Consider the following 9,478-nt stretch of genomic DNA (forward strand, 5'->3'; position numbering starts at 1 on the left):
TAGCGAGAGTTCCAGTCGAGGGAAATAATCAGAAACAGGGAGAGACAGAGAGCAGCGTCCTACCAACAGTGAAAGCCAAGTTTAAAATGTCACATCCTGGCCAGACATAGTGAGTGACACAGGCCTTTCATCCCAGTACTCTGGTGGCAGAGGCAAGGAGAATCTCTGTGAGTTTGAGGCCAAGGTTGGTCTACATAGTGAGTACCAAGCCTGCCAGGGCTCCATGTGAGACCCTGTCTCAAAAACGTCTCACTCTAATAAGATGATTACTCTGCTATTCGATCAAAAGAATGACTCATTCCTCAGCAAGCTGCAGGAAGCATCAATCCTGCCCCAGGAGTAAGCAGCAGTCTATGTGAGTGTTCACTGCAAGCTCTGCTTTTGCCAACATGGCCCTTCCTGGCCCTACTCTTCCATTGCTTGTTTCTGTGGTCAATGCGTAGCTTCTGTGTTACATCCTCTTACTTGAGGTAAGTTCTGTGAAGCCTCTGCAGAACACTGGGATAGATCAGTGGGCAAAGATGCTTGTCACCAAGTCTAGTGACCTGGGCTTGACCCCCAGGTCTCACATACTAGAAGGGGAGAGCTAATTCCTGGAAATGTCTTCTGACCTCTACACACACCTGCAAGCTCACTCTCATGCTCGCACATACATGCATGTGTGAGCATACCTGTGAGCATGTGTTTTTCTGGTTTTTCTTTTGGAAGAGTGAGTGACATTATAGTGGGAAGGTTTTAAAAGTTTATAGGAAGGTGTGGCGGCCTGGCCTAGTGGCACTCTCCTTAGATTTTAGCACTTGGGAGGCAGGGGTAAATAGATTTCACTGAGTTCCCTTAACCCTGTCCCTGTCTCCCAGTATAGTACTAAACAATGTCCCCTCATTTGGTTGCTCATCAGACCCTGCTAAGGATGACGACCTGAGGTACTGATGGATTGCTCATGTCCTGGCAGTATTTGTCTCCTCTCTGCTACTGCTGAGGGTGGCTGTGTCACTGAGGGTGGCTGTGTCATACTCTACGCACCAAAGTGAAACCCCACAAGGCACCAACTTCCTCACCCTATGTCCCACCTGCTCTTCCTTCCCACCCCTAAAATACCCACCTAAGCATGAACTCCAAAGCTTGGGAATGGGGTGAGAAAGGTACCTGGAGATTCGGTCCCACTAAAACACCTGGTTCTGCAAGCCTTCCTCTAATGTGCTGGCTTGCCCGGGTCCCTGCCTTCTCAGTCCCCAAACAGCCTACGTGCTGATTTTCTTGTTCTGCTGTGTGTGGAGGTGATCACAATCTAGTTACTAGCTGTCAATCATCAAGTCTCCATCAGGAGGAGGTTCAAGCTGTCTCTCCCATTCTTAGGCTTAGCACTTAGTATAACGTCTACTACTCAAAATACATTGCTTATTGGATGAACAGAGGAGATCCTGAAAGCCCACATCTTTGAGAACCTTCTAGGGGTGGAGCTGTTCATATCCTGGCCACCATGCTCTCAGGTTCTCTCTTTCAAACTCTAATCAGGTCCCAGGATTTACCTGATACTGTACCATTGCAGTGGATCTCTGCTGCACATGCTAACACACTGAGCCATGCATCTAGCTGAGCCGTGTTGAGGAGGAGGCTTAGACAAGGGGCAGCCCCAGCACAGTGATATTTAAAAGTGCCACTCAGTAGTTATTTGCTTTAACACTTAGATTTCTTGAGAAGGAAGACTTTGTGAGCATGGTTGAACACTGCAGTGAAGTTTGCTTTTCCTTGATCCCCCTGTAAGCTTACGCTGCCCTTAAACTTGTACATCTGGGGTTGGGGATTTAGCTCAGTGGTAGAGTGCTTGCCTAGCAAGCACAAGGCCCTGGGTTCGGTCCCCAGCTCCGAAAAAAAAAAAAAAAAAAACTTGTACATCCGACTGGCCCAAATTCCCAGTGACCACTGGACTAACGACTTTGGAGGTCAGACCAGGAATACTCAACTTCTCTTTGAACCTTATCCTTTGAACTCGGGGCTCTTCCGGGAGGACTCTGTATGAACACAGTGCTCTTTCATTTTTGCAGGTATGGTCTTAAACGGACCTCATCAGGAATACCCAATTTGGCTCTAGCCTCAGTTGTATGGGACCAACAAAAAATGATATCCTTTGAACAAAACTCCCCACCAAGGGGCTTCAAAATATTCTTTGTGGTCTTTGGGACGGAGGATTGTTGGTTCATTTAAGAGTTACACAGACATAGATACGAAGTTCTTCGGAAGGAACTGGCTTATGTAATTGTGGAAGCCGACAAGGTGAGTCCACCGTCCATAGGGCAAGCCATAGGAAATGAAGACAGGAATAGAGGTTTTGTCTAAGCCAAAGGCTTGGTTTCTGTTCCTAAGGCCTGACTGGATCACAATAACCCAGGTTTTCTAGAATAACCTTTGTCATAAAGTTTATTAATTGTACATCTTTAGCACAACCATTAAATACCTTCTCTGTAACACCTAGATTAGAGTTTGGACAACTAATTCTTCTGATAAAATTAGTTATGGAACTGTTATTTTCCTATCTATGTAAAGATTCCTACAGGAATAAAGAACAAAAATTGCCTATAATTCTGTCAGTTAAGGGCAACTGCTGTTAACACATTGTTGTATTCTCATTCTTGTTTTCTGTTGTTGTTGTTGTTGTTGTTGTTGTTGTTTCATTTGGTCTTAGCAACTTACAACAGTAGAAAATGAAATAAACAATGTCTAGCAATGGAGGGATGCTTATAGAAATCATAGATGGAGTGTGCATGGAGTGAAATTACAGAGCTTTTATGAGTTATAATTATGAAAACTATATCAACAGTACATCAACTGTATACTTCTCTGGGAGGTAGGCATATAGTATAAAAATCCTATCTCTCGTGTGATTACAGCTACATAAACATAGCATGCCATGGGGATGAGCAAGAGAAGGAGACATAAGAAATGTCACAGATGTCCACATCCCCGGGACATGTCCTGTCACATTATTCATTTATGTGTCCTCAGCCAGCACCTACTACACTCACACAGCCACTAAGAGCTTTCTCTGTCTTCTGCAGTCCATTCTTCTCATTGAAGAAAAAAAATTACCAGGGAATGAATATCCACTGAGCAACCCCCAGCCAATGACTGATGATGGCCGCCATGGGTAACTCATCCCTCAAGGCCAGGTAACCTGGAAGTGAGAGCTTCCAGTGAGCCAGCTCTACTGAAACCTGACTGACCTCAGTGGTCAGCAGCTCCATTTTACCTCATCCCCCTCCAGGCTTCGGCCACCCCCTCCCATCCCCTGCCAGATCTATCTGTGTCTCCTAAGTAACCTATGTGCCTTGTGTTCCTGAGTTTGGGGATGTTCGTGACCAATAGGTGTGATATAATCCCTGAGGGGTGAAAATTGTTGCAAAGTGGGCAAAACTTTACTCTTTTGTGTATAAAGTGAATATATATATATATAAAATACAAATAATTTTCTACATAGGAGAGGGGCTCAGTAACTCACAGGGCATGGCATGGTGATACACACTCACCATCTCAGCACTTTGAAGGCTAGGGCAGGAGAATCACTGGTTCAAGGTCACCCTTGGTTATATAGCAAGTTCCAAGACAGCCTGGACTGCAGAGAGCCTGTCTCAAAAAGTAAACGGTAAAATTTGTCAAAGGCATTGGGAAGGGAGGGCAGAGCTGGCTTTCTAGGGCATGGGGAGTGTGAGAACGGAGGAATGTGTGAGGAAACACTTTCTAAGGATGGAAGACCAAGGAGGAAGAAAGCGTCATGCAGAGAGGGGCATCCAGCATCCAGAGAGTCCCTGTGCTTAGATAAGAGAAGGCCCTGAGTGAAGCTTGTAGGTCCGGCTATATTTAGTCTTCACTCCAGAGTAAAGACCAGCTGTGAGAATATCAGAGGATCCCCTGTGGAACTGATTCTCCTTGAGAAGGCTGGGTATTGTGAAGGGGAAAGAGGAAATGGCAGAACCAAGAAGGTGGTACTAAGCCAGCCTGGATATTTAGCAGCCAAACAAGGAGACGGAGTCAGCATTTGCCATCACAGCTCTCCACGTTCTTGAACCAGTCCCAAAGAAGACACTCTCCGTATTTGTAACAAGTTAGTAAGGGCGCTGTGTTGTCATTTCTTATTTTAAAGTTGGGTAAAGAATGAGAAGTGCCATTGGTCCAAATTTTCTCTTGGATTAAAAGAAAAAAGGGAAGTCTGGAGTCCTATGGCGGGGCTCGGCAGGGTGGATTTCTCATATCTAGGAAGGACAGCCCTGGCTGGGACAGGAGTTGGCTGGAAATGGAATTGATGAGGATTCTCATAAGCTGTTCACATGGACAGATCACATGTCAGAATGATTTAGGCAAAGCAGATAGATGCTCAAAGTCCCTTTCTTACCTCTGAGTCAGTGAACTTTATGATCTTACCTAAGCGCCCATGCTACTTTCTTCTTGTAAACCTTGGGGAGCTCGTAAAGCCCTTGTGAAGCACGGGGTAAAATTTCACTCCTGCCCTAAGCACCCCACTTATGGGAAGTGAGTCACCACCATCTCCAGCTTCTTAGAAAGTGTGTGGGGATGATAGGGATCGGAACGTCTGCTCCCCGTGCAAAGCTGAGGAGTACACGTGGAGAAGCGTGCGGCTGTAACTGTGAAAACACCCCATCGCTCCTGAGAGCCAGGTTCACCTCATGTGAATATTGTTATTTTTCTTCTCACCACAACCCTTTGCGATTTCAGCGAGGTTACTGGTGCCTCTGGGAAAAAGATGGGGAAACCATTGGTGTTCAGTCAAGGACTTTGCACAATGGTCTTATATAGCTAGTAGCTGGAGCAGGCTGGAGAGATAGCTTACCTGCAAGGACTATCACCACACTTTCTCTCCAAGACGCAGAACAATGGTTTAATTAAAGGTGGCAGCTGATCGCTCATAAAAGTAGGTGGGTAAAGATAGTGAGAAAGACCTTTGACCAGGGCTTGCTGTGATGTGTGTTTAGGATGGAGGAACCCAGGAGAACTGCACACCTCCGTGGGACATCTACCGTATTTATCTAATATTTATTTATTCGTGTACAATGTAGCTTCCTTTGGCCTAGCAGAGTGTTCTCCTAAGCTCTGCCCTGTACCTGTCTCTTGGAGGACACTAGGCACATGAAAAAACTGGGTAAGAAACCGAACTGTGACTTTGCACTGCAGCTTAAAGTACCTCCAGTTGCCTTTGAGATGTGAGCATGTGTAGTTTCATAAAGGCTACTGCCTACTGCCGGAGACTTTCCAAGCAACACATCTACAGTTCAAACGCAGGTCTCATCTCCTCCCACTGCCTCGGGTACTGGGGGAACTTCCTTTTCTCCCCCTAAGTTGTCACCAGGACAGCTAGCTGCCCTCAAATCCTTCCTCTCTGTGGCCTTACGCCATCCCTCATCGAGAGTTAGTCTCTCCCCTCAGTTCTCTCGAGTTTGTGCAAGCCTTCCACACATGATTAATAGAAAGTGGCAGACGGGACATTCTCTGACTTTCAAATCTAGGGCATAAAAACCATGTGCCTTCCATCTGGACGTCTCGGGAAATGAATTACAATGCAATGAGTGTGACCGTTCCCAGCCTTACTCTAGGAATCTCTGAGGAGGAAGAGATGCCCCAGGAGAGGTAAAGGGGCCGCAAGTCTACGGAGTTTCCATCTTAGAAATGGGTCCTGTTGTTTCACCCACCATGGACACAACAAACTGCCTCGTTAGACCTGTGACCTGATGTACAAAATCATCAGGTTAGTCCTTTTATTCAAACAATTGAATCACTGTCTTATGTAACAATGGTTAGGCTGAAACAATCACTTGAACATACCCAAGCATCTTTGCTTAAGAAATAACAATAGGGGCTAGAAAGAGACTCTGGTGGTTAAGAGCACTGGCTGCTCTTCCAAAGGACCCAGGTTCAATTCACAGCCCCCACAGGGCAGCTCGCGACCACCTGTAACTCTAGTCCCAAGAGATCCAGCACTCTCTTCTGGCCTCTGCGGGCACTAAGCATGCATCTAGTACACAGACATACATGTAGGCAAAATACTCATACATATAAAATAAACATTTAAACATAAAAAGGAAACAAGAGCCAGGAATGGTAGTGCATTGGTATTTTTTTTTAACCTTTTTATTTATTCTCCTCTCATATATTACATCCTGACTGCAGTTTTCCTTCCTCCCAGACTCTCCCTCCCACCTCCCTTGAGAAAAGAGCCGGCCTTCCAGGGACATCAACAAAGTATGGCATAACAAGCTATAATAAGACCAGACATATATTCTCACACCAAGGCAGAATGAGACAACATAGTAGAAGGAACAGGGTCTCAAAGGTAGGCAAAAGAGTCAGAGATAGCCCCTGCTCCCACCAGAATGCTGAGCTATACAACCATAACACAGAAGGGCATGCTTTTAATATCATCACTGCAGAAGCAGAGGAACGTGGAGGTCTGTGAGTTTAAGGCCAGCCTGGTCTGCATAGCAAGTGCCAAGTCTTCATAGTGACACCCAGTCAAAAAAAGAAAGAAAGAAAAGATAGAAAGAAAGAAACAAAGAAGGAAAGGAAGAAAGATAGAAAGAACAACAACCACATGTTCACTCCAGACACTCCAGAAATACTAATTAAACTCATGGGCCACCACCATCACCACTGCCACCACCACCATCATCACTGCCACCACCACCATCACCACTGCCACCACCACCATCATCACTGCCACCACCACCATCACCACTGCCACCACCACCATCACCATCATCACCACTGCCACCACTGCCACCACCACCATCACCACCATCACCACCACCACAGTCACTGTCATCAACAAGAAATGCATCATGGCAGAAGTCGGGCTTGCTGGGAAGAAGAAGCTTTTCAGCCAGAAAGGGAAGAGGAAGAGCGAGGGTAATGAGGCGGGGAAATCACAAAAATTTAGTGTAAACTCACTCAAAATTGCCAAAGTTAACTTGTAAGAGATGCCTGACCTCTTTTCTTTGCTACACATCGGCTCTTCCTTACTGGTCAAGTTCCCATGTCTCCTCACTCCACCTCACTCTTCCACTCACTTAAATCAGTCCACTCGCCTCTTCCACAAGGATAAACCCCGAGAGCCTGTGCCCGTTGGTCCTGTTGGTCCTTCTCTCTCTAGGCCTCCCTGCAGCTCCTAACACTAATTTGCTCCCACTGACAAGCCCATCCCTGAGCTTCTTCCTTCCCAGTGAGCTAGCTGCTCAGCCTTTCTGCTACAATACAGTGACTTCTCAAATCAATAGTATAGAGACTTCTTATATATCAATATTTTAAATAGTCCCTTTTTTAAAAAGTGCCAATATGTAACCAATTGTTCAGCATGAGGATAAAATTATATCTGCTGGCAGGGGTGATGGTGGTAATGGTGGTGGTGGCAGTGGTGATGGTGGTGGTGGCAGTGGTGATGGTGGTGGTGGCAGTGGTGATGGTGGTGGTGGCAGTGGTGGCAGGCATGAAAAGAGCCTTTCACCTTAGATGATAGAATTTGTTTACTTATTGCTTATTGCCTATTTATTTATTAGAACTTGTTTATGTGCAAGTGCAGACACGTGTACACATGTGGAGGTCACACACTTGTGGGTGTCCTTTCTCTTCTCTCCTGTGGGTTCCTGAGACTGAAGTCATGTCATCAGCTTGGTACTGTTACCACACTGAGATCTTTAATGTATCCCAGGAATGTCTACATTTGAAAAGGGAGGGACCCTTGATATATTCCACGGAGTCCTGGAATCATGGAGCTAGCACTAGAGAGACAGGAAGGTGATAGGGTGGTACTCTGTTTTGCCTCCTCAAACCTATCTTAGCTATGGTATAAACAACAGACCGTGTGAGCGATGAAACTGGGCCTTCGTTATTTCTTCCCTTGTTGACTGGTTTATCCTTCCTGGGTGTTTGGTTTGGTTTGGTTTGGTTTTCTTGTGTCACGTTGTCTTTGGAGATGTAACGGGTAGCAAAGGGAGGGAAAAGTAAGAAAGACTCCAACCATAAGAGCAAACCTGAAGTGTTGAGGCTTGTAAAGAAGGATGCTTCTTTAAAAATAAAAAGTTACCTTCTCAGAGATGATAGATTATTCTATCATTGTAAAATATTTGCACCCAACTGACATTCTCTTGCATGAGTGAGTTCTTGTGATCATTGTTGTGTGTTTCTATACTCAAGAATAGAGGGGAAATGAAATTGAAATATTGCTGGAAAAATCCTGTCTACGGATGCACTCGGCAAAGACTCCCAGGCACTAGAAGATTCAAAGCCCACCAGAACCTTGTTGAAGTGGAAATTTCTGCTTTCTTTGGAAACCCAGTTGTGTCATATGATGTTTTTCTGGGAGCTGTCTTGTGAGAGGATGTTTTGCTGGAGCAAACATTTGAGAGGATGCATGATGTTTAAAAAGAATATAAATATAACCCCACAGGCAGAAAGAGGATGCTGTTGCACTGCTGTGTCTTGTAACACTCTGCTGGTCATCATTGGTCTTCACGTCATAGAGAGAAGCTCACCAAAGAACTTCTCCTGGTATTCCAGCTGGTTCTTGCCACTGCTGCTGACTCATGTGGATCCAGAGGATCCTTGCAGTCACTACTGGATCGAGCCGCTGCTACTGATTCATGCTTGGTGTTTGCTACTGGACTGGATTGCCTCTACTGATTCATGTTTCCTGTTAGCTATTGGATTGGACTGCTGATATTCTGACCAAAAAAAAAAAAAAGAAGAAGAAAGAAAGAAAGAAAAAAGAAAAGAAAAGAAGAGAAAAAAGAGAAGAAAAGAAATTGCCCCCAAAGAATTACTTCTAAACTGTTCCACAACCCCTTTTCCTATCAACCTTCTTTCTCCACTGTCTCTGGTCAGTGAGCTAGAAGGAAGGTTGAATCATTTTAAGAACCCTAATTCAAGTAGGTTTTGAAAATCTAAGCCTACACCTTGTGGTACCCAAGACCTTGGCAATCAGCAGAGCAAATCAAAGAACTAAAGGGGCCCTGCATTGCACATGGGGGTGTCTTCTAGGCTGTTGTAAAGCACCAGAGAGTGTGAAAGTCATCTCTAAAATGTTTTAAGATGGATTTAAGGCCTGGAAAGGTGGCTCAACAGGTAAAGTGCCCGCTGTGTGAACATGAAGAACTGAGTTTACATCCCCAGTTCCCATGTAAAGCTGAGGCTAGCGATATGTATCTGGAACCCATAAGGGGTACAGGGTGACATAGAGAGGCTCACGGAGTAGGCAATTGAAACAGAGAATGCCAGGTTCAATAGAGACCCTGCGTCAAAGCATAACATGGAGAACTGTAGAGGAGGCTGCCTGAGTTGACCTCTACCTGTGCATGCACAGGTATGTAGTCCACACAGGTGTGCATACACAAACACACACAGAGGACCATTCTAGAGCCACCATCTTATAAGTGGTATCAGGTGAGATTAGTTTAACAAAGATGAAGTTGGTGACCAC

This window comes from Rattus rattus, chromosome 7 (genome assembly GCF_011064425.1).
Source record: "Rattus rattus isolate New Zealand chromosome 7, Rrattus_CSIRO_v1, whole genome shotgun sequence".
Lineage (NCBI taxonomy): Eukaryota > Metazoa > Chordata > Mammalia > Rodentia > Muridae > Rattus > Rattus rattus.